This window comes from Thalassophryne amazonica, chromosome 3 (genome assembly GCF_902500255.1).
Source record: "Thalassophryne amazonica chromosome 3, fThaAma1.1, whole genome shotgun sequence".
Taxonomy (NCBI): domain Eukaryota; kingdom Metazoa; phylum Chordata; class Actinopteri; order Batrachoidiformes; family Batrachoididae; genus Thalassophryne; species Thalassophryne amazonica.
In genome coordinates, this window is record NC_047105.1 from 145239925 (window position 1) to 145265739 (window position 25815).

A 25815-nucleotide genomic window follows, 5' to 3' on the forward strand; every position below is an offset into this window, starting at 1 on the left:
CAATATTGACCTGTTAATTAGATAATTAGCCACAGCAGGGACTTCAGTGATGGACACAGACAGGCTTTCCCAGCAGGAGTCTGTGGAATGCTTTGTGAAATGTGATGGTTGCTGTCCATAGCACTGAAATGCAGAAAAAAAAAGTTCTTCGTCACCTCCTTGTACAAATCGAGATTCACTTCAAACCCACATGCACAGAGCATATTTGAGTGTGTGTTTAATAGAAAGGGTCACATTTGGCAGGAGAGCTGGTTTCTGAGTGTAGTCTATTGTGGAACCTACATTTGGACACAAGAAATGTTGCAGAACAGTGTGGAGCGTGTGGTGATAAGGACAGGCTAGGGGCAGTGAAGATGTGAGGTAAGGAATTAGGATGAACATGTTCGATGCTGTGAGAACATGAGAGGGACAGGAAGTCCAATATGGACTTGAAAACAGCACATTATCTATTTTGAGAACTTATCTGTTGCATTCATGAGAATTTTCAGGATGCAGTGAAGTCTTCATGGACTTTGACTGTGTGTGAGACAGGGCCCTTCCCAATCTGAGTTGGCCACACCCCAAATGGACTTAAGACTGTTGAGATCAGGTCCCTTTGTTGTGTCTGCAGTCAGGAAGACTTGAGGAATGTGTGTTGTTTCTTTTGTTTTTCTGTAACCTCACACTCAGCTCTCTTTTTCTAACCTCGTGCTTATCAGATTATCTGGGGTACTTTTGTGATATGATTCAGGTTCATCTCACACTTGTGTTTGTGATTTTTATTTATTTATTTATTTATTTTTTATCAGCTGCTCTCAGTAACTCCTGCTTTGTGTTGTGCGGCCCAGAGTCCAGATCAACACTGAAATTGGATTTCTCTGCAGTGATACACAGAACAAAAATCTGATAAAAGTGAAACAGTTTCATATTAAAGAAAAACAAAACAAGTGTTTGTGAGTTAGAGGTAAAGGCCCTGTGCCACCTTGACAATTTAGCCAGCGTATGCCAGTCATTTAAAAAAAATGCTGGCATAAGTCCAATAAGTTAAGGGTAATTTTTTTTTTAGGTTAAGAGCACACTGAAACACGCTGAAGCTCACTGATGTATGTCCTAATAAGATGAGTTCCTCAAAAAAATTTTGGGCATCCTGAAAATTTTCAAAGAGTTCATACGTCCCGCACGAGACATAAGTTGGAGGTTAATTATGAGATTCTTGGCACACGTTTCTCACTGATTGGTTGAAACCTGCAGTCCTCATGCAGAACGACTGTTTCATTCACACACTGAGTAAAATTATTTCAGTCCAATTCACCATCACAGACGGACATGAATCCACATAAAGCTCCTGATTTTTGAAAATGACCTCTGAAAATACTTTAATTCATAACTGGAAATGCAGCATTTTAAAGCAAGTGGTTTTTCTGCTGCAGGTGCGTTTCTCATGCCTGTGTCGTGTTCTGAATACACAGAAGCGCTGTGATGATTTAAACTTTTAAAGCACTGTCGCTGTTGGTGTGATCATCAGATGACCTGATCGATCGATCAGGGTGATCACACATGATTAATGTGCTGTAACTCTTTAAAGCGTCATTGCTGTTGGTGTGATCATCAGATGTCCCGATCGATCAGGGTGATCACACCTGATTAATGCGCTGTAACTCTTTAAAGTGTCATCGCTGTTGGTGCGATCATCAGATGTCCCGATCGATCAGTGTGATCACACCTGATTAATGCGCTGTAACTCTTTAAAGCGTCATCGCTGTTGGTGCGATCATCAGATGTCCCGATCGATCAGGGTGATCACACCTGATTAATGCGCTGTAACTCTTTAAAGCGTCATCGCTGTTGGTGCGATCATCAGATGTCCCTATCGATCAGGGTGATCACACCTGATTAATGCGCTGTAACTCTTTAAAGTGTCATCGCTGTTGGTGCGATCATCATACGAGCTGATTGATCCCTCAGGGTGATCACACCTGATTAATGCGCTGTAACTCTTTAAAGTGTCATTGCTGTTGGTGCGATCATCATACGACCTGATTGATCCCTCAGGGTGATCACACCTGATTAATGCGCTGTAACTCTTTAAAGCCTAGTCACTATTGGTGCAATCATCAGATGACCTGATTGATCCATCAGGGTAATCACACCTGATTAATGCGCTGTAACTCTTTAAAGCCTAGTCACTGTTGGTGTGATCATCAGATGACCTGATTGATCCATCAGGGTGATCACACCTGATTAATGCGCTGTAACTCTTTAAAGCCTAGTCACTGTTGGTGTGATCATCAGATGACCTGATTGATCCATCAGGGTGATCACACCTGATTAATGCGCTGTAACTCTTTAAAGTGTCATCGCTGTTGGTGCGATCATCATACGACCTGATTGATCCCTCAGGGTGATCACACCTGATTAATGCGCTGTAACTCTTTAAAGCCTAGTCACTATTGGTGCAATCATCAGATGACCTGATTGATCCATCAGGGTGATCACACCTGATTAATGCACCGTAACTCTTTAAAGTGTCATCGCTGTTGGTGTGATCATCAAATGACCTGATCGATCAGGGTGATCACACCTGATTAATGCACTGTTTAAGCGCATTAATCAGGCATTGCTGTTGGTGGTCACCACACCGACAGATCATCCAGCACGTCATTAAGATCACACGTGATCGCGGTTGACTGGTGCTTTAAAAAAACGTTTAAATCATCACAGTGTTTCATTATTCAGGTCTGTGATGACCTGATCAGGTCTGATCAGCGGACCTGAATGCAGTCGCTCGGCGTTTAAAGAGTCAAAGCACTCCATTCATTCATGGCGGCGTTTACCACAGCCAGTCGAATCATCAGCATTCTGTACACAGTGAAAATGGTCCACTAAGAAAAAAAATGAAAATAAGAAAATCAAATAATGTTAAATTACTCTGTTTCTGACTGGAACCACACTGTGCAGTACCTACCCGAACCACTGGGTGGAATGTAACTACTGTCTGCCCTTATCGGTTGTTTTTCTTTAGCCGTGTCCTAGTGTCATTCCAGTTGTGTTCCTACCTTTTATTTATTTTCTTGTTGTTCTTCCATTTTTCTACTGTAGTCACTGATTGTATTATTTGTTTGTTATGGTTTAGTCTTGTCTTTTCTGTGCAGTATACTTTTGTGTCTGGTTTTGTTTTCAGTTTCAGTGATCTGTTCAGTCATTTTTTGCATTATCTGTTATTCTGTAGTCTCTGGATTTGTTTTCTGTTCTTCTCTTTAGTCTGTAGGTTGTTTTGCCATTTTGTTATTGTTACTTTTTATACTTTAGCGATGATCAGTTCTGGCCCAGTTTAGTCTTAGCCTTTTATTTTCTGGCTGGTCTGTTCACCTTAAAGGTGATAGAGAGAGGTTGAATGGGGCATTAATCCTTGTTCTGTGATGTGATATGTAGCCCACAAAAAATTGGTTGGGTCTGTAATGGCTCAGAACCTTCCTAAAAGGCTCTCTGAAACAGCTATGTTACTATGCTGTGTTTAGAATGCGTCGTTTGGACGGAATGCGACGCCCTTAATGACGTCATTTCGGAGCTTATTTGGCAACCTCATTATGAAATGCAAGTAGGTGTTGGCGCTGATTGGTTGCCGTTGTTTGATTGGCTGCCCTTGCTCTCACTGAAAAGAAAGTGCGGAGGATCAGCTGTTTTTAACAGAAGGTTCTTATAAACAGACACACGCAGAACACAATGCGCGTGCTCTCCCGTCGCGGCGCCGCAACCGGCTGCTTGATGAGGACGAAAAAAAACATGCAAAATTGAACTAAAAAAATCTGCGAAACTTCATTTGTTTTGTTTTACTTCGGTTACTTCCAAAGGTTATGCATTGAAATAAGCAAGCTGCCCTTTGCAGGCTTACTTGCTGCCAGCATAATAATGCAAATAGCTAGCTGCTAAGGGGTTAGCTCATTCCCTTTAGAGGAACAAACCAGAGCTAATGTGCCATTCTAACGTGCAATTCTTACAACAGGAATATAGCGCAACACAAATTTAAAACAAACGAAAATGTGATACTTACAGGCTGTACTGATTGCTGGGGTTGATTTGTCGCAAAGTCGGAACTGACCCTCTACTGAGCATTAAATTCCGACTGAAGCCCGCTCGAAATTGTGCAAGGTTTGTGAAACAGTCCTCCGTGAAATGCGCAGAGCAAAGAAATAGTCTGCGGTTGTATGTACTGGGGATGCGGTTAAAAATGAATAAAAGCCAGTGATCGCATACACTGCTTTCCGTGGGAAGAATATGTAAAGATCGTAGTCTGCTATGACAGCCTGGGAAGGCACACCTGTAGCTCGCCATTGCTCCTCTTCAAGTATTACGAATGGGTGGGCACAACCTTATGAATAATTAATTTCGAAGGGGCGTGTGTGAAAGGGGGTGGGCGTGGGTGTGTGTGTGGGGGGGCTATTGGTGAAAATGTGACGCAATGTTTCCCTCAAACACGAATTGGCCTATTTTCTGGCGGCAGCTCAAAAAAGGAGAATTACTTGAAACAGAGGTTCTGAAACTTGCTGGTACTTCGTGTGTTTTCCCCACAGCGGGGAGACTCTGAACTAACACCAAAAACATGAAAAAGATGATTTTGATTCTCTATCCCCTTTAACTTTTATTAGGTCTTTGGTCATTTCTTTCCATTGGCATTTTATGTTGTTCGTTGTTGGTTTTTCTCTCACTGTTTTATTTTGTCTCTGTCTCACAGCACCAGTCTCTGTATTTTGTCTTTTCTGTTTTTCTTTCATTATCAGGATTATCTTCTCTCTTGGTTTTTGCCGTTGAGTCTTTTTGCACACCTGTCACACCCACCTGAACTTTCCTGTTTCTTCTGTTTGCCACACCCCTTCCTTATTCATCTCACACACCTGTTCTCACTCTCCTCATTTCCGCCATTATTATTTATGCCCTCTGTTTTCACTCGAGCCTCTCCAGTTTGTTGATTTCCATAGTCCTCGTGCCAGCCTTTTTCATCGTTCTGCCGACTCTTGTACTGACCTTGTTCCATTTTTGTGACCTTGCCTTTGCTACTGCCCCTGTACTTTGTCTGCCTGGGGGAGATGATGGTATTGTGGTTAAGGCATTGGGCTTGAGACCAGAAGATCCTTTGTTCAAATCCAGCTTGACTTAAAAATCACTAAGGGCCCTTGGGCAGTGAGTAGTGAGCACCTTCTACGGCAGCACCCTCACACTGCGGTGAATGTGGGGCATTATTTGTAAAGTGCTTTGAGCGTCTGTGGCAGGTGGTAAAGCGCTATATAAATGCAGTCCATTTACTATTCACCATTTACCTGTGTATAGAACTGTGCTTACTTTTTTTAACGACGCCTCTGCCTGCTGACTACCTGTGCACCATCGATTGTCAAACTGTGTCCCGAATCCCAGCCCGTTTTACCGATAAAGCCTTTCTACTCAAACATCACAGTCTGTGAATTTTTGCATTTGGGTCCCACAACCTTATGTGCCATGTCACCTCGAGCCCTTGATACAGTAAATAAAAATACATATACTGATATATTTTTTTTGAATAGCCAAATATTTCTTATATAACAATATAATATTACTAATAATATAATATTATAATATTTACTTTTTTCTTCACTTTTTGTAACGTAATAAAGTTGACAATTTTTCTTCATGTTTCTTCATTTGTGTCAATGGAAATAAAATCCTATAATAAGGGATTTAAACTTTGCTCACTTTTTTAAACACACTGCTGTTGTTTTCAACACACCTGTAGGCTAGATGGCATATGACCCACCTGTTAAGAGCTATCCTTAGCATCTCCTGGAAAAAAAGCATCATATAATGAAATAGCTCTATGGACAACTCCTAGCCATCTCTGACATCTTACAAGAATGGCATGTGTGTTTTGCTGGGCATTGTTGGTGAGCCAAACAAGAACTGGTGAGGGATTTACTGTTCTGGAGCCCTCGTTATGGAGTTGGTTACCCAGCAACCACCGACATTACCAACTTTGTTTGGATATTGGATATGGCCCAAATGACCTCCCAGTTTTGATGCAAGATCATGATGGCCAGCGTGCTCAACTCAAGACTTTCTGAGGCAACAGGACAAGTTGAGAGAAAAATACAGCCCAAAAACAAACAAGAGCATTGCGTGTCAAGTCCTGGTGACTTTTCACAAGCTAAATTAGATGTGATCATATGTCAGGAGTATGTATTTAGTTCATGCTGTTGTGTTTAATACAAACTGAGTCAAGATTGGACCCCAAATGCAAGCAGCCAGAATACAACATGAGGGCAAAAAAACCAAGATGTTTAATTCTTCCAATGTGACAGTGAAGTACTATGGTGGCAAGATAAATTCCACATCAACAATCCAACAAATCCCCACAAAAGACTTAGTGACGTACAGTGAGGAAAATAAGTATTTGAACACCCTGTGATTTTGCAAGTTCTCCCACTCTCCCATCATGGAGGAGTCTGATTTTTTTCATCTTAGGTGCATGTCCACTGTGAGAGACATAATCTAAAGTAGTGACTGTTTTGTGCTGTTTTGTGGTGTAAAAAAATTGTTTGTGCTCTTAAAGGTTTTGAGTAATTCAAAATACATTTTCTGACCCATGACATCATTCAGCCTCCCCCCGCCCCACGTCCAAATCTCTCCAAACTGGTGTCTCTAGTGTTCGTGCTACGTGTGCTTGTGGTCCATTTGTTTGTGCTACGTTTGTGCTGTTCAAATAAACTTTAATGCTTTTCACAGTTTATGTATATGTTTTTTCATGCGTGATGTCAGTCTGAGTGAAGCTGGCTTCATCTGTCATTCAAAATATTAAAATAGCACTGTTGTTGGTTTGTGCTCCTTTCTGCTGCTATAATTATTGGTTTAAGTATTAGCCTACAGCCTACTTTTTAGACCTCCGTGCGCCACCTGCTTGTCTTGTGGGTAAGGCTGTTGACGCACGACGGTCACCGACGGTGGGGTTGCCTGCAGTCTCCCGCGGGCTCCACACCCCTGCTGCGCTTTCCTCCTGAGAGCAAAACAAAAACAGCATCTGTCGGCTATGACCTCATATCAGACGAGATGACCTGCTGAATTTAAGCATATTACTAATTAGATGGACTTCACCACCAATCTGCATTTCCTAAACAATTGAATAATTGCTGTTCACAAACAAACAAATAGACAGACAAACAAACAAACAAGCAAACAGGATGAAACAAAACCTCCTCTAACTTTGTTGGTGGAGGTAACAAAAAAAATATTATGGGCAGCGAGAAAACAAACCCTCTTATTTTACAAGAGATGTTCTCTAAGACTGTCATGTTCAGTTATGTTCAAAGTTGCACCTCAGTAATGTGTGGAGTGTGTGATATCATCATTTTTCCCCTGAATCATCTGAAATGAACTGTCACGGATCTTAAAGTGTCATTGTTTGACAAAGCCCAAGTATGGCAACGCAGTGGCTTAGTGGTTAGCACTGTGGCCTCACAGCAGGAAGGTCATGGGATTGATTCCCACCTGTGGCCTTTCTGTGTGGAGTTTGAATGTTCCAGTTTCTTCCCACATTTAAATACATGCAGGTTAGGTGAATTGGAACCTTTATAATTGCCCAGGTCTCCCTTGCAAAAGAGGTCTCAATCTCAGTGGGACTAACTTGGCTGAAATTTACATTTATTTGAAATCAGCTTCAAAACAGATGAATAAATTAAAAACTGTAAAAGCACAAAGGGTGTGTAGACCTCAGAAACTGGAAGTGGAGTCACAATCCAGATCAGACACAACAGACAGACTGGGATCCAAAGAAAACAACCTCACACTCCAGCTGAAGTCTGATTCTTGAACCTTTGTGCCACCACTGCCCCTTTAAATGAACCTCTGGCTTCAAAATACTTGTCCTTAATAGAGTTGTAGGACAGAGATGTTGTATAGATTAATGAAATAGACTCCATTTGTGTGTAATTAGGGTTTTTATGGGCAAAGTCGAGGGTCATAACTTAGATCACCTGAGGGCTCCAAACTTTCTTTTAATGTCCGTGATGAAGTTTAATGACTTGCCACCTGTGCTGCTGTTGAAGCTCTTTTCCGGTCATAAAATGTTCCCCTGCTTCCTGTGTTGTTATAGCCATTGTGACGCATTACACTGACACTAAACACACAGTCACAGTCGCTTTGAAGTTTTCACAAAGCTGTGCAGTCCAGCATTTGCTTCAGTGAGACACCTGGCTTGAAATGATCCCACCTGTGATGAGTCTGTCACAGTCACTCTGGATCTCCATTATTAAGACCAATATGGGCTCTGAGGCCTGTTGGTGCCCGTGTTTATCTGTGGATTCTGTAGCATGAAACGGATGAGAGTTTAAAATTCCCCCTGGATGGAAGGCCAGTCTGAGGCACATTACTTCTACAGCCAAGAGCAATACCGATTTACCACTGGGTGGTCTGAGACAATGCAGATTAAGGACATAGACAGGTAGCATGAGCAGGATTCGAACACAGGTCTTCATTAGACCTGTTCAAAATGACAAATGTTGCAAAATCTTTTGTGCCACATGTTCTTCTTGTTCCACTAATAAAATAAAAGATTTGTGCCAAATTTTATTATAATCAGACATTGTTTAGGGTCCCCCACAAAGCAACAATTTCCCCAAACAAGCAATGTAGTAATCCAGGAATTCCACTAATGTTCTCCTCTGGGTGACCAAACAACCACCCCTTTTTGCGAGTAGAAGCCGTCACATGTACCTGTAAAAGAAAAATAATGTCATCAGAGTCTTCCCCCGTTAGGGTGACATTGTCAATCTGGGGGAGCTTTAAATCTTATCTGATTGAGTTCAGATTACTCCAAGTGGAACAAAAACAACATGTGGCCCGAAGTCTCTCACAACTTTTAGTTTTTCACGATATAACATGAACATCCCTAGTCTACATATTGGCAGGCCTGCTCTGTATCCACTCAGCTACCTGGATAAGATAAATGTACGGGGAAATTTACAATGTTACAACAGCACAGTCACAGAAAAACAGTGCAAGTGTGCAAAATAAGGAAAAAGAATAATAATTACCAAAATACAAAGTCACGTTCTGTGTGGAATAACAATGTATACAGTAGAATACATTACACTATACTCACACACACACTCATCTTCAACCGCTTAGTCCCATTAAGGGTCGCGGGGGCTGGAGCCTATTCCAGCAGTCATAGAGCGTGAGGCGGGGTACACCCAGGACAGGAACGCCAGTCTGTCACAGGGCCACATATAAAACAAAGAAACACATTCACACCCACAGGCACACCTACGGACAATTTAATGTTTCCCATCCACCGAACCTGCCTCTCTTTGGATGTGGGAGAAAGCCGGAGCACCCAGAGGGGTCCCACGCAAACCCAGGGAGAACATTCAAAACTCCACACAGAAAGGCCACAGGTGGGAATCAAACCCATGACCTTCTCGCTGTGAGGCAACAGTGCTAAACACTAAGCCACCGTGCTGCTGATTACACTATATATAAGCAGAAATATTTTTTTGTAATATTGCATGACTGTTCAAGTGATGTACATGAGTGTACAAGTATTATTGTGCAGAATGTGTAGTATTACTGCAAATGGCTGAAAATTGTTGATGTAATGATACGAGTGATTTGAGTGATCTGAGTGGTCTACTGGGAACAGTGCTGGTGGAGTCTGACAGCAGCAGAAAGGAAGGATCTGCGGTATTGCTCCTTCATGCAGATATTGAGCAGATATTTAATATTTTTTGCAATTTCTCAACATATGTGCATTCATTCATGAGTTTCCTTCAAAGATTTGCCAGTAAAGGTGCATGTAGCAGTATTCAGTTTCAGTTACTCAGTACTGCTCAGTGACCGGAGCAGTCTGGCTTCACACCCAATAAGTCAACAATTGACCTCCTGCTAGCTCTGTGAGTAGGAACACAAGCATGTGTTGTCTGGGCCATTTTTGCAGCATCAGCTGACTTTTGTAAAGCATTCGATTGGGTTAACTGTTTTGGTTTCTTTGACATCCTGAAAATGTGTAAGATCCACAACAAGTTGCTGGATTTCAGAGCAGGCATGTGTGGTCTTCAGAATCTTAGACTTTATCAGGCTGAATATTGGCTTTTGTTACAGATGAGTCCTGGTTCCTGCTCTTTCAGTGCTTGCTTTGGCTGGATGTTGGGTGGGGTTGTAGAAACCAGCAGTTTGGAAAGACATTCACTTATCACAGCACTGAACTTCCTGTCTCTGTATACTTGCTTGTGACATCTATAGATGCTTGAGAAGAGCTTATGTAGTGGCATGATCATTGGATAGAGGTGTTTCGCTGATGGTGATATTTATGTAGGAGCACAAAGTCTTACTGTATGGTTGTGAGATTAACCAGTGCTTCATTAATGCTTGAATGACTTTTGATGAACAGTTACTTAGAGATACTCAGATGAGATATTCAGATATTACTTGCATTGTGAGGGCACATCATTTAAGACATTTGTCTATGTGGAATGAAAGAGAGAGATGAGAGATGAGATTTATTGTCATTGTCATTACACGAGTGCAACAGCAACAAAATTACGTTTACACTCCAATTACCTCAGACAAAATACAGCAATTAATCCACAGTTATTACTAGTTGTACGTAATAATGGCACACATCAGAATTAAAGACAACATAGTTACATTTGACATTGTTTATGAGCATTAAACCTGAAGCAGTCCATCATCTGAATTGAGGGAAAGTGGGTGAAGACCGCAGCAGGAAGGCCGTCGCTGCCCAGCTTGTGGAGTTGAAGGTTGCAGCAGTAAAAACTGCACTGCCTTCGAGGTGGCAGGGAGGAAGCCAGGGTGAGGGGAGTGGAGAGACACAAGGGGAGGGGGGGTTCTCTATGGAGGATCCCATCCACATGTACCTTAAGGCCCATGCACACATTGTGCCCTGCAGGAGAGTAAATTCGTCATTAACGGGTGTAGACTGAAAGTGAGAGGGTTGCCAATGTGTGCAAAATTATCTTTGCGCAATTGCACATGCTGTTGTGTAATTGCGCAAATGTTTAAAAAATCTTTCACGCATAAATGTCATACAAAAAACATGAAGTGGTGGTGAATGTTCTGCGATCTACTCGCTAACACTACATGCAGTTTGTCAAGTCAAGACGAAGTGAACACTGTGAGTGATTGCTTCAGCACACCGCATCAGAGCACAGCTCATCTGAACGATTATAATGAGATGTTAAATCTGTCATAAACATACTTCTGCAGCTGCACACAAGAAGGAAAGAACATGCAGCTGTTTTACCAATTACAATATAAACATGACAAATAATCACTTTTTTAGACTGCTCCAAATGCTTTCTCCACCTCGTTGCATGTGTGCGATAAAAGTAGCAGCTGAAGCACTCCTCTGTGTTTCTGGAAGCAATTAGAGGCGTTTTCAACAGCTAACTCGGAGAGACAATGATTAATCCAAAATAAAATAATTATTTTATATATGCAGCATTCAGTGAACAATGCATGGCATCCAGCAGAACAAAGTATGGCATCCAGCTGGGAACACAAAGGGTGGTCATCACGACAATGTGCGTGCAAGTGAGCGGATCAAAGTTGTGTAAGTGTTAAGGCACCTTTAATGTTGAGTACCCCGGGAACAAGAGAAGTCTGAGAGGAAATTCACATGAAACATGGACATGTCCTTGGCTTTTGTTAAATCCCCATATAACTGACAATAGCTCTGATAATGGTTCTCCACTGTTGCCAGTGTGAGCAGTGAAGTCCTCCAGTAGAACTAAGGAGTCACATGAAGAGTCTCGTGAAGGGTGGTTGCAATGTAGTGAATTTAAATATTTCTAATTATGCTACATGCTAACATTAAATTATACATTAAAATATGAGTTAAGGCAATATTTAATTAAATTTGAGATTTAATTCCTCACATTTGGAACACCACCTGCTTTACGCACAGGGACATTATTTAAACACCATTAATCAGTCTCATTCCACGTCCCAACAGCCAGGGGCTGTGAGTACAGACCGGGCCACCAGGCCACCCACCCTTGACCGCACCCAATCCTCTCTGCACCCAACCCCATGGCCCCCTCTGCAGGTGGTGGACCCACAGGAGGGCAGGCCCACGTCGCTCTTTCAGGCTGAGCCCGGCCGGGCCCCATGGGCTAAGGCCCGACCACCAGGTGCTCGCGCGCGAGCCCCAACCCCAGGCCTGGCTCCAGGGTGGGGCCCCGGCTCTGCCATACCGGGCGGCATCTCGGTCCTTGATTTTTTTACTGGTCATGGAGGTTCTGAACTGCACTTAGTCTAACCCATCACCTAGGACCTGTTTGCTTTGGGAGACCCTACAAGGGGCACAAAGCCCCCGACACATAGCTCCTAGGATCATCCTGGTATGCAAACTCCCCCACCACGATAAGGTGGCAGCTAGAGGGGGAGAGAGTCCCTGGGAGGGGTACTAGATGGCGCTCTGACTGGGGACTCCATTGTTCTCTTGGGGGATTTCAATGCCCACGGGGGCGGTGGACAGTGAGACCTGGAGGGGGGTGATTGGGAAGCATGGCCTCCCCGATCTGAACCCGAGTGGTGTGCAGTTGTTGGACTTCTGTATTAGTCACAGTTTGTCCATCACGAACACCATGTTTGAGCACAAGGGTGTCCATAAGTGCACGTGGCACCAGGACACCCTGAGCTGGAGGTCAATGATCGACTTTGTAATCATATCATTGACCTTCGGCCACGTGTCTCGGACATTCGAGTGAAGAGATGGGCAGAGCTGTCGACCGATCACCACCTGGTGGCGAGTTGGATCCGCTGGGAGGGGAGGAAGCCGGTCAGACCTGGCAGACCCAAACGTATCATGAGGGTCTGCTGGGAACGACTGGCAGAACCCTCTGTTAGCACGGTCTTCAACTCCCACCTCCGGGAGAGCTTCTCCCAGATCCCGGGGGAGGTTGGAGACATGGAGTCCGAGGTGGACCATGTTCTCCACCTCCATTGTCGATGCGGCCGCTCGTAGCTGTGGTCGCAAGGTCTCTGTTGCCTGTCCCGGCGGAAATCCCCGAACCCGGTGGTGGACGCCGGAAAGTAAGGGATGCTGTCAAGCTGAAGAATGAGTCCTACTTATCTTTGTTGGTAGGTGGGACCCCGGAGGCAGCTGACAGGTACCGGCAGGCCAAGCGTGCTGCAGCCCGTGTGGTCACAGAGGCAAAACTCGGGTCTGGGAGGAATTCGGGGAGGCCATGGAGGAGGACTATCGGTCGGCCTCGAAGAGATTCTGGCAAACTGTCCGACGCCTCAGGAGGGCGGAAGCAGCTGTGGGAGCTGTTGACCCTGACTGGGAATGTTGTCGGTCGGTGGAAGGAATACTTCGAGGATCTCCTCAATCCCATCCTCACGTCTTCCGAAGAGGAAGCAGAGACTGGGGACTCAGAGGCGGACTCATCCATTACCCAGGCCAAAGTCACCGAGGTGGTTAGAAAGCTCCTCTGTGGCAAGGCTGCTGGGGTGGATGAAATCCGTCCTGAGTACCTTAAGTCTCTGGATGTTGTGGGACAGTCTTGGTTGACACGCCTCTGCAACATCGCGTGGCGATTGGGGACAGTGCCTCTGGAATGGCAGACCAGGGTGGTGGTCCCTCTGTTTAAGAAGGGGGACCGGAGGGTGTGTTCCAACTATAGGGGGATCACACTCCTCAGCCTACCCGGTAAGGTCTATTCCAGAGTACTGGAGAGGAGAATTCGACCGATGGTCGAACCTCGGATTCAGGATGAGCAGTGTGGTTTTCGTCCTGGTCGCAGCACACTGGACCAGCTCTACATGCTCCATCGGGTGCTCGAGGGTTCATGGGAGTTTCCCCAACCAGTCCACATATGTTTTGTGGATCTGGAGAAGGCGTTCCACCGTGTCCCTCGGGGCACCCTGTGGGGGGTGCTTCAGGAGTATGGGGTCCGGGGTCCTTTGCTAAGGGCTATCCGGTCCCTGTACAACCACAGCAGGTGCTTGGTTTGCATTGCTGGTAGTAAGTCAAACCTGTTTCCAGTGCACGTTGGCCTCTGCCAGGGCTGCCCTTTGTCACTGGTTCTGTTCATTATTTTATGGACAGAATTTCTAGGCGCAGCCAGGTGTAGAGGGGTTCTGGTTTGGGAACCACAGAATCCCGTCTCTGCTGTTTGTGGGACGATGTGGTTCTGTTGGCTTCGTCAATCAGGACCTTCAGCGTGCACGGGGTGGTTTGCAGCCGAGTGTGAAGCGTCCGGGATGAAAATCAGCACCTCCAAATCCGAGGCCATGGTTCTCGACCGGAAAAAGGTGCTTTGCCCTCTTCAGGTCGGTGGAGTGTCCTTGCCTCAATGGAGGAGTTTAAGTATCTCAGGGTCTTGTTGACGAGTGAGGGACGGATGGAGCGTGAGATCGATAGACGGATCGGTGTAGCATCTGCAGTGATGCGATCGCTGTATCAGACCGTTGTGGTGAAGAGAGAGCTGAGTAGGGGGGCAAAGCTCTCGATTTACTGATTGATCTATGTTCTGATCCTCACTTACGGTCATGAGATTGGCTCATGACCGAAAAGAACGAGATCGCGAGTACAAGCGGCAAGATGAGTTTCCTCCGCAGGGTGCTGGGTGCTCCCTTAGAGATAGGGTGAGGAGCTCGGTCACTCAGGAGGAGCTCGGAGTCGAGCCGCTGCTCCTCCACATCGAAAGGAGTCAGTTGAGGGGGCTCGGGCATCTTTTCCGGATGCCCCCTGGACGCCTCGCCGGAGAGGTGTTCCGGGCACGTCCCATTGGGAGGAGGCCCCGGGAAGACCCAGGACACGCTGGAAGGACTACATCTCTCAGCTGGCTTGGGAACGCCTTGGGGTTCCCCCGGAGGAGCTGGGGGGAGGTGTGTGTGGATCAGGAGGTCTGGGCAGCTTTGCTTGAGCTGCTGCCCCCGCGACCCGACTCCAGATAAAGCAGAAGAAAATGGATGGATGGATGGATAATCAGTCTCTAATCTTACGTCATAAATTCTCGATATGATTGATCAAAACTCTTTTCAACTGAAGACAATAAAAACCACTGACGTAATATTTACAAATTTATTGCATACTATATACAGGTGATAACAGGTGACTGACATTTTGAGAAGATGAATAATAATCCCTGGTTTATTAATTATAATCTGCCAATCATGAGATGTTAAAAGATAAAGCAGTGAACAAAGTTAATGATTTAAAAGGGGTATAGATCGGATTGGAATTTAAATGATGAATTTGGTTCATCAATTATTATTATTATTATTATTATTATTATTATTACAAAATTGCCAAACAATATGTTTAAAGCCACTTTGCATCTATTTGACAACAAAGCCCTGATGAACCTTAGGGTGGATCACTTAGCTGGTCTCTTAAAGATGTAGTTCTGGTCTGGTCCGATTTCTGTATGGTTCTTTGGGGCCTTAGCTTGCCTGGATCTGGGGTTGCACCGCTGGTTTTTCCCTGCAATCCCAGGCATTGTTTCTACTCATTTGGCGGCAGAATCGAACATGTTCGTTCGGCTGTCCCATTGTTAGGTTCCATTTGACCCAAGGATGAAGGTTTAGGTGTTTGTTCTCAAAAGAATGCCCAGTGGGCTTCAAATCTGAAAAACTCTACAACAAAACTGTTTTTAAAAGGATGCAATCTTAACTCCAGCCTTAAACGTTATTAAACCTGGCCTGTCATCATGAAAAGCTGCAAAGAAATGGAACAGAGAATGAACAAAGAGCCACATGGTGGAACTTTAGCAAAAATAAGCCACATACAGCCTGTGTAATAAACAGGAAAATCCAGGAAGAGAGAAAAGGTGAAGGAAGGTAGCAAGAGTGTAAAAAAGCAAGATGTCTTTGTTCTGGACCTTTTTAAAGGGCTACTAAATCAATATCCTCTGCCCATTTGTTGTTCTGTTTCACTCATCCACCGAGAAAGTCAGAGGAAACACATCAGACATCCTTTGTTAGGTTTTTTTTCTATTTTCTAACTGAATATAAAATTACTATAACTACAAACAAGTGCTTCACCATGAAAAAGCATTATAATTCAAGAAATAACATTTGAGATACATCGACAGTTATAAAAGGCATTACCTGAAAGAAAACATGTCAACGGTTAGAGTGGATATATATATAATTGGTCTTTTGATTAATTATACAACAAGAAAAAACATGATGACTCTTTCTATTTGCATAAAATATCTTATTTTACAATACAAAGTGGTTGTGTTCTTTCCACTCTTGACCTCCAGGGGGAGTTATGGTTCTGCCCCCAGTGTTGGCCCCTTGTTTCTGGTTATGAACTAAGTTTGCTTTGCAGTTAATGTTTGACCTTTGATGCTTTGAAGATCACTTTGGAGATGTGCAAGGCTATAAATTAGCCCCAGGGCTGTGGAATGGGGATCTTTTGTGGCCTGGAGTATCACTGGTTTTGACATGTGGCTGTTAAAGTGTCCCGTCATTCACTCTGAACTGAGTTTAAACTCATTCTGGCTTTCAGGAGAAGTATTAATACAATGTTTTAGTCCTATGAGAAGTTAAGTGCTGAAACTGAAATTCCACAGGAAACCTCCCCTATGCAGCTGTGAGATCAGATCAGTGTAACAACAGTCCTTTAGTTTAAAACATTAAGACCTGTATCCATGAAGCAACTCAAGCCCTCTTAAAGAGCCTAAGAGTGATCCAAGAGGCGTCTGAGAGCAATTGTGAGCAAGGAGGGGACAGAAACTTTTTATCTCTGTAAGGAGGTGGGGTTGACCCCGTTGCTAGGTATCGCATAGTCCTCTAAGGGCTGTGATTGGTTGTCAGAAAATGGGAAGGAGAAATAAAAAAAAAAAAAATGCTCTCTGTGCACCTAGTTAGGAACGGACAGTGAAATCAAGTGATCATATAAGCTGAGTTGCATTAAGACATGCAATCATGAAAATAATTTAATGTAATTATGATGAAACTCAGCAAAGCTAAATGAATTGTTAGCTTGAAAATGTTTGAATGTACCTTATTTGTATGCAGATTATCTATATATCAAAAGCCTGTGTGTGTGCATGTTTTATTTAATAAGTTCAGTGTTCAATACATCAATATATTTGTAAATATGTTAAAAATACATGGATGACACAAGGAAGTGAAAACACTTATTTTCATTGTCATCCATTTAAAAAATTAAATGACAAAATAGAAGTATTCATAAAATAAATTAACAATATTAATAATATCCAGTAGGGGCACAGCAAACCAAAAAGTTAGCTTCGATAAACTCTAATCTGCTAACTGAAAAGTTAACTTTTATAATGCTAAACCAATAAACCACAAAAATTTTTACAGAAGTTACAGCTACATGCTAACCTTTTTAGTTAACTTTTAGTATTGACTGGTAAATTGTCGGCTACTGATAAGCCTGTTTTAAGTTAAGCACCACCGAGGCTTCTGAGTAAAACAGAAAAAAAAAAAAAACAATCACAACCCAAAACGAACAACGAGCCAGAGCTTCTGTCTTATGCACACTGCCGGCTGCTGCTCCAAGAGTGCCTTAATTGAGAGAGTCGCGTGAACTCAGAACATGGCGCCATTTTGGTTCCAACCGCGCTGAACTAGTGAATGAACCTTGAATGTTTTCAACATTTTAAAAATCATTTAACCACATACAGCAACACATCCAAGTACAGGTGCTATCAAAATAAATATAAAAATAGTTAAGCTACCAAATTTACATAAATTTACAATTTATGATGATTTATTTAATTAATTTAAAGCCTGATTTATGCAGCTGCAGCTCCGTAACTCTGTCATGCAGTGACGTGTGTGACAGTTTAAAATTTCTCTTATTATTATTATTATTATTATGCATAATTATTAGCATATTATTATTATGCTTCATTCTGGACTAATTTGACCCTCAACATTTTTTCTTTCTGCAATCATCACCTCCAAATCAAAGCTGAACAATTTTCTTCTTTTACCGACTTTGAGCTGTAAAGTTGATCCATTTTTATTCAAGCGTGCGTACTCTAAAAACTGTTATAATATGGCAGACAAAGGATTTGAAAGCAGAAGAGGTGTCAATTGCAGTAGTTTGTGTCTGATTTAACAGGTGCACGTCAGACTTCAGGTCCGAGTCTGAACACGGTTTGAAAAAAAAATAAACGGTCGGGTTAAATGACTCTGGTCCCGCAATGCGAGGGGTTTAATGGAAATAACATTGAGATTGGACGTGGCATTTTATCCGATGTTAGTGAAAATCCGTTGTACAAAATCCATTATTGTTATTACATGGAAAAACAATACAAAACTTTGGGACTTTTTTGTCCATTGACTGCAAATATCTGGTTTAGGTTTGTTTTACTGTACATGGGACTGAACAATAAATTTACCTCTCAAAACTTTGATGATGATGTCGGCTTCCATCCACACCAAACCTCATGGCTATATTTTTTCCCTAAAACCAGTCAAGGTAACTTGTTTCCTAGATGTGTAACTCATGTAAAAGGGTTTGTTTTTGATTCACCCTTAGTGTGTCTTCTCACCTGGGACCAAATCACCACGGGAAGCTGGACCAGGATCTGATGATCCAGACAACACATCCCCAGCTTCACTGGAGCTCACACACCCCTCCATCACACTGTCTGTTCAGGGATGGGATCCGAGACACAGCCTTGTGAAAACTTTAGGTTTATTTGCAAACGTTCTGCTTTACGTTTCTGTCCGTAATGACTTCACTAATGAGCCAGTTACTCCTGTTTTATCAAACAGATTAAAAAACACATTATTCAGACTGAGAGCTTGTGCGATGGTGGTGTCTGGAGTCTGGTCCTTCTTCATCTCCAGCGCAGACGCCTCACCGTATTTAAATATGGTTGTGTGTGTGTTTTTTTTGTCATTAATGTATGATTCCTTTTGTGATCACTGTTTGTGATTTGGTGCACTGTCGAAACTGGCACCTGCTGTTTTATCACAGACTTTTTTTCAAAGGCGCTTAATGTCTCAACGTTTACACACTGAAAGTCTTTAATGAATCCACTTTTTATTAATATTTTTCCTTTTTGTCTTTCTTCTGGATTTTGTCATTTTCTTTCAAGTGGCAGAATAAAGAGGTGTCTATAATATCACCCAGAAAAACATGAGCATCTGGGAGATGCTGGGAAACAAAACACCATTTGAATTATTTGCCTTTGAAGCTCATTCATGAGCTTTTTCACGTATCAGCCGGCGTGACTCGAGCGGCCTCTCCAAACTTTGTTTTCACACAACAAAGTCTGACTCTGGAGTGTGTGTGTTGTTGTGTGTGGTGTGTGTGTGTGTGTTGTGTGTGTGTGTGTGTGTGTGTGTGTGTGTGTGTGTGTGTGTGTGTGTGTGTGTATGTGTGTGTTCCATCCATCCTGCCATCTATACTCAACAAAAATATAAACACAACACTGTTTTTTTTTTTTGGTTTTGCTCCCATTTTGTATAGATGAACTCAAAGATCTAAAACTTTTTCCACATACACAATATCACCATTCCCTCAAATATTGTTCACAAACCAGTCTAAATCTGTGATAGTTGAGCACTTCTTCTTTGCTGAGCTAATCCATCCCACCTCACAGGTGTGCCATATCAAGATGCTGATTAGACACCATGATTAGTGCACAGGTGTGCCTTAGACTGCCCACAATAAAAGGCCACTCTGAAAGGTGCAGTTTTGTTTATTGGGGGGGATACCAGTCAGTAACTGGTGTGACACCATTTGCCTCATGCAGTGCAACACATCTCCTTCGCATCATCCATGAAGAGAACACCTCTCCAACGTGCCCAAACACCAGCGAATGTGAGCATTTGCCCACTCAAGTCGGTTACGACAACGAACTGGAGTCAGGTCAAGCCCCGATGAGGACGATGAGCATGCAGATGAGCTTCCCTGAGACGGTTTCTGACAGTTTGTGCAGAAATTCTTTGGTTATGCAAACCGATTGTTTCAGCAGCTGTCCGAGTGGCTGGTCTCAGACGATCTTGGAGGTGAACATGCTGGATGTGGAGGTCCTGGGCTGGTGTGGTTACACGTGGTCTGCGGTTGTGAGGCTGGTTGGATGTACTGCCAAATTCTCTGAAACGCCTTTGGAGACGGCTTATGGTAGAGAAATGAACATTCAATACACGAGCAACAGCTCTGGTTGACATTCCTGCTGTCAGCATGCCAATTGCACGCCTCCTCAAATCTTGCGACATCTGTGGCATTGTGCTGTGTGATAAAACTGCACCTTTCAGAGTGGCCTTTATTGTGGGCAGTCTAAGCACACCTGTGCACTAATCATGGTGTCTAATCAGTATCTTCATATGGCACACCTGTGAGGTGGGATGGATTATCTCAGCAAAGGAGAAGTGCTCACTATCACAGATTTAGACTGGTTTGTGAACAATATTTGAGAGAAATGGTGATATGTGTATGTGGAAAAAGCTTTAGATCTTTGAGTTCATCTCATACAAAATGGGCGCAAAACCAAAAGTGTTGCATTATATATTTGTGAGTGTGTATACTAAGCTCTTGGGTTCTTTTGGCAGTGAAATGACATCGCTCTTCGATGATTAGGGTGAAGTTGTGTTTCTGGCTAGTGGGTGCTGCTCATGTTCATGTGATCAGCTGATCTTAATCCCAGTGAGGTCTGATGCTAAATCGAAGGGGCACATTTGTTCCTTCTGCGGCTGTGGTACAGGGCCGTGTGCTGACCGACTGTTCAAACCTGGAGCAGTTAAAGGTTCAGTTTGACTAACAAAGAAGGAAGATGACTTGAAGCTTTGGTTTCAAAGCAGTTCTTTTTTTTTTTTCGTGAGTTCAGGCATGACAGCAGAGAAACGCCTACAAACAGTCTCTCATCAACAATAATCTCTGACTTGACAAAGACATATAAGTAAAAGAAACATAATTATGAGGCTGCAGCTGTTTCTCTGAGTGTCTTTACGAGGGCTCACAGGATAGTTTGAGCCACTCACAAGGACCATTATCTGCCTCACTTGTGCTGATTTACAAACTTCTCAGTTTGCGTCGTTGTGCAGCTTCTTGCTTGTTTAGAATGCAGTCATGTGACAGAACACTGAACATCATCATTCACCAGCTCTGAGTCTTCAGTCCCACAGCCCTGTTTGAGATCTGGAAAAGAGAAAATTCAACCTTTATCCACTGACTTAGCAGAACAATATACTTAGAGTTATACACAAAGCTGACCCCACATGTATACATACATCTTCATAGACGTGTTAAATGATGTCAGTTTTTAATGCAGTGCCGCCTGAGGGATTGAAGGTCACGGGCATTCAATGTTGGTTTTTGGCCTTGCTGCTTATGTATAGAAAGTTCTCCAGATTCTCTGAATCTTCTGATTACATGATGTGCTGTAGATGATGGAATCCCAAATTCCTTGCAACTAAACGTTGAGAAATATTGTTCTTAACTGTTGGACTATTTTTTTCATGCAGTTGTTCACAAAGTGGTGATGCTCCTTTTATACCCAATATGGCACTCACAATTAGTGTCCTCAATTGTCAAACGCTTATTGAGTGTTGTTAGAAGGAAATGTGATGTAACACAGTGGTAAACATACCACTGTCCCAGCTCTTTTTTTAAGAACATGTTGCGGGCATCCATTTCAAAATGAGCAAATATTGCACAAAAACAATAAAGTTTATCAACTTGACCATTAAATATCTTGTCTTTGTGGTGTATCCAATTGAATATAGGTTGAAGAGGATTTGAAAATCATTGTATTCTGTTTTTATTTATATTTTACACAACGTTCCCAACTTCATTGGAATTGGGGTTGTATATATATACACACACACACACACACACACACACACATATATATATAATTGATATTTTACCATTTTTGTAGTTGGGTTTTAATTAACCATCTTGTGCATACTGAAGCACACTCCTTTTGAACAATTTAAGCTGGAAACATGTTTATTAATATTTGCAGCATTTTTGGACCTTGTGCGTGATCAGACAACAGTCAGTAAAAAACACTTGGACAGTGGAAACAGAATTTAATGAAGCTCCACAAAGCTCCAAACCCTGAAGTGAAAATAAATAAATCTCAGTGATGTTGAGACTTATTTGACCTAAAGATAATGACTGCTGACAGCTGCCACGTCTCAGTAGTCAGCTAACGTTGTTCATTCTGCTGCTGATTGTGTCTTCTGGAATGTTAGACATTCGTGAGTTAAACTTCCAGACCCCAGGTGTGCTTGGTTTTTAGTCTTCTGCACAGATGATTCCTAATTATACTGCCGTTGCCAAGCCAGATGTGATGCTGAAATGTTACTGTGCAGCTGCAGACATCCTGTCAGCTTCCTTCCATCTGCTCTGGTCGTCCTGGCGGCGCAGAATTTGGGCTGTGCAGCCATTAACAGTGTCAGCAGCTGGTGCCGCACCGGTGTTCTGGCAGTGCCGTGTGTTCTCGCTGAACCGGTGTCACCCGCTCACCCTGTGTGCATGTAGATGAGCGGCGGCCACACCATGGGGTGAGGTCGCAGTGTCACTGTCATTAGACGAGGTCAGAGCGCTGTAATGACTTCCATGCTAAAAAGCCTGCTTCCTGACAGCAGTGCCACAGGTCATCAAATACATCATCATCATCTGGGGACTGGCTATTTACTGCAGCCAGACAGTGTCAGGGTCGAGTCTCGGGTCACCGCCAGCTTTTCTGTAATCACACTGGAATAGCCAGTAGAAAATGTAAACTAAAGGTGAAGCTGCCTGAGATGGTTCCCTGTAAAAACCAGTCCTTCAAATCTGATCCAGATCATTATCCACATCCCAGGAAAAAAAAATGTCTCTATATATTTATGAATATTTCATCTTATGCAACCACAAGTCAGAAAAAAAGTTAGCGAGATATGGAAAATGCTGAATATGTTTTATTTGAAGTCCTGTCAATCACTCTGCCAAGATATCAGAAGTAACTGAAGCAAACTGCTGAAACATTCTTGTTACAATATGCAATATTTTAGATGCAATAAAGTACAAATACCTTATTCAGTTATAAAATGATCTATCTGGGAAACATCATTCAGACATTAAACTTCAAATGTATTTGATGTCTTGCTCTCTGTTGAGAGTGTTGTGCAGTTTTGTGTGCTCAGAGTGACCGTGTTTACTTCCTGAATGAGACGTGTTGCCAGTGTTGTGGATGAAGGAGCTTCTGTTGAGACAGTTTGAGGTGTTTTGTTGGTGAGAAAGAGTTTTGCAGGGGAAATGAATTGTTTAGCTGAGATGCATGTTTGTAATGCGGACTGTGTGAAGAGTTTGGGGAAAAAAGGAGTTTCAGTCAGACCAATGTGTTTTATCAGTTGAAAAAAGAAAACTTTCAAAGACATTTTGGTGTTGAGGACACTGAGTGATGAAGTGTTCCAGGTATTATTTTGTCCCGTTCTTCCTGCAGACACATCCTATGCTGTGCAACAGTATGCGGATGTTCTTGTAGCATTTTTCATTGCAAAATTCTCCATAAATTCTCTATTGTGGACAGTTCAGAACTGCTGGCAGGTCCAGTATCCATTACTACTTCTTCAGCAGCCATGACTTTGTAATGTGTGCAGAATATAGTTTTGCGTTGTCTTGTTGAAAAAGTGTGGACGTTCCTGGAAAAGATGCCGTCTTGAATTTGGAGGACAAACATTCACATCCCTTCCAATTTTTCTTTGAGGAACCTTTATTTATTTCAATAATTTTCTCATGTGTTTGTTGACCAAGTGGAGATCCTCAACCAATCTTTGTTCTTCAAAGTCTTTCATGGATACACTTTTATGTATATCAAGTCATGACTATAATTCATCTTTTTGAAATGAGACTTTAATTAATTAATTAACATACTCATGCATCAGAGGGCTCAGAGCCTGACAGTTTACCATGTAGTTGACCTTAAGGTTCTTTCCTGTCTTTATCAGAAAATCCGTCACAGTAGAATGCAGTCTGCAGCAGGAGACTGCAGCAGGTAACATGAGGTGGGTCATTTTTCAATGATAATGGCATGGACAATATATAATTTACTTCACTGAAATGTTTATGCACAGTGTAATACTAAAACAGGAAACCCTGGCTCTGATTGCAGCTAAAAAAGTTCTTACATGTTTAAATCCAGGGAACTCTCTGCACTTACAGTGAGGAAATAAGTATTTGAACACCCTGCGATTTTGCAAGTTCTCCCACTTAGAAATCATGGAGGGGTCTGAAATTTTTATCTTAGGTGCATGTCCACTGTGAGAGACATAATCTAAAAAAAAAAAATCCGGAAATCTACAGGGAGGGTACATTAAGAATCTACAGCAGGCCACGGAGCAGGTGATTCGAGACCCTGCAAGGCTTATGACAAATGTGGGTGTGGAATCCATTAGCTTAGCGGGAAATTAGTGCAGAAAATCCATTATGGTAATAGTGCAGTTTATCTGCCAGGGTGGGAATTTCAACAAGTTGAGACTGTGGCCTGCTCCCGTGTCCATAAAAATCATAGAGGGATATGCTTTGCAAACTTAATACCCATTACTGTATTGGATCATGTTGAAATTGAGGATGGCCCAATGGTTGTTCCAGCAATATCAAAGATTTCATGTTTGCTACCTACAATGCATGTGGAATGTCTCAAACCTAAACCTACTTCTAGGCATCTTATATATGCTACTCTGGAACCACCCCTAAACCCAAACAGCTCAACTGTCAACCCCACTGAGGTCCTTAGACTGGGTCCATTAACATAAGATCACTGTCCTCAAAATCATTGTTGATTAATGATTTTTATTGATCATCACTTAGATATGATTGGGTTATGTGAAACCTGGCTTAAACCTACAGCTGTCCTCCACTTAAATGAGGCCTGCCCACCAGCATATACATTTAGTCATGTCCCTCGTGATGCGAAGCAAGGCGGGTGTAGCTCTTATTTATAAATCTAGGTTTAGCTTATTAGCGGTTGGGGGTTCACAATATAACTCGTTTGAGCATCTGATTCTCCGCTCCGCTCAGGATATTATGCATTGCCAAGGTCAGAAGAATAAAAATCAGCCATATTACTTTGTCACTGTATATAGGCCTCCTGGCCCATATTCTGTTCATGTTCATTTCTAACTTGTCAATGAGAGCAGATAACATTCTGATCACAGGTGACTTTAACGTTCATATAAATAAACCTTCTGATCCCCTCTGCAAATCAATTATGAAAATTGTAGATGCATTAGGATTTAGGCAATGCATTCGGGATTCGACGCACATTAGTGGAAATACCCTCGATCTGGTTCTCGCACGTGGTATTGCTGTCACGAATATTGACATCATGCCTCTTACATCAGTGGTCTCTGATCACTCACTTATTAAGTTTACAGTTTCACTGCCGTGTTTAGTGGAACAACAACCTTATTTATCATTACGGCAATGCATCAACTCCTCAACTAAGACTGAACTAGAAGCTAGACTGCCTGATGTCTTAGCCTCACTTATGACAAATACCCAGTCAGTAGACAGACTTGTGGATAGTTTAAATTCAGTGCTCAAAACGACACTCAACATGATTGCACCACCTGTGTTGAAACCGTGCTCCCCCAAATCGCAGTCACCTTGGTTCAATGATTACCTGTGTGACCTCAAGCATAAAGCAAGGGGTCTAGAACGGAAATGGTATTGTTCAAAATTAGAAGTATTCCACCTTGCATGGCGTGATGTTATCTTAGACTATAAGCATGCACTACAAAGCGGACCTATTACTCTGATTTGATCAACAAAAACAAGCATAACTCAAAGTTATTATTCAACACGGTGGCAACACTTATTCATGGACAACCACCTGTAGTTCGCTCTCCTTTTACAGCACA

The 25815-nt window shown here is 42.6% G+C and overlaps 1 protein-coding gene and 2 long non-coding RNA genes across 4 annotated transcripts in view; 2 read left to right on the forward strand and 1 right to left on the reverse strand.

Moving 5' to 3' along the window:
• The window catches only part of fhit (fragile histidine triad diadenosine triphosphatase), a 1159287-nt gene that overhangs the window by 517498 nt on the left and 615974 nt on the right, over positions 1–25815 (forward strand). The gene's annotated exons all lie outside the window — the stretch shown is intronic.
• On the reverse strand, positions 4823–23399 carry LOC117507685. Its single transcript, XR_004559835.1, has 4 exons — positions 23320–23399; positions 13536–13539; positions 7781–7786; positions 4823–4834 (listed from the first exon to the last, which is right to left on the reverse strand). It is a non-coding gene; the product is annotated as an uncharacterized LOC117507685 (long non-coding RNA).
• On the forward strand, positions 10130–16527 carry LOC117507686. The gene is made up of 3 exons (XR_004559836.1): positions 10130–10142; positions 14638–14643; positions 16404–16527. It is a non-coding gene; the product is annotated as an uncharacterized LOC117507686 (long non-coding RNA).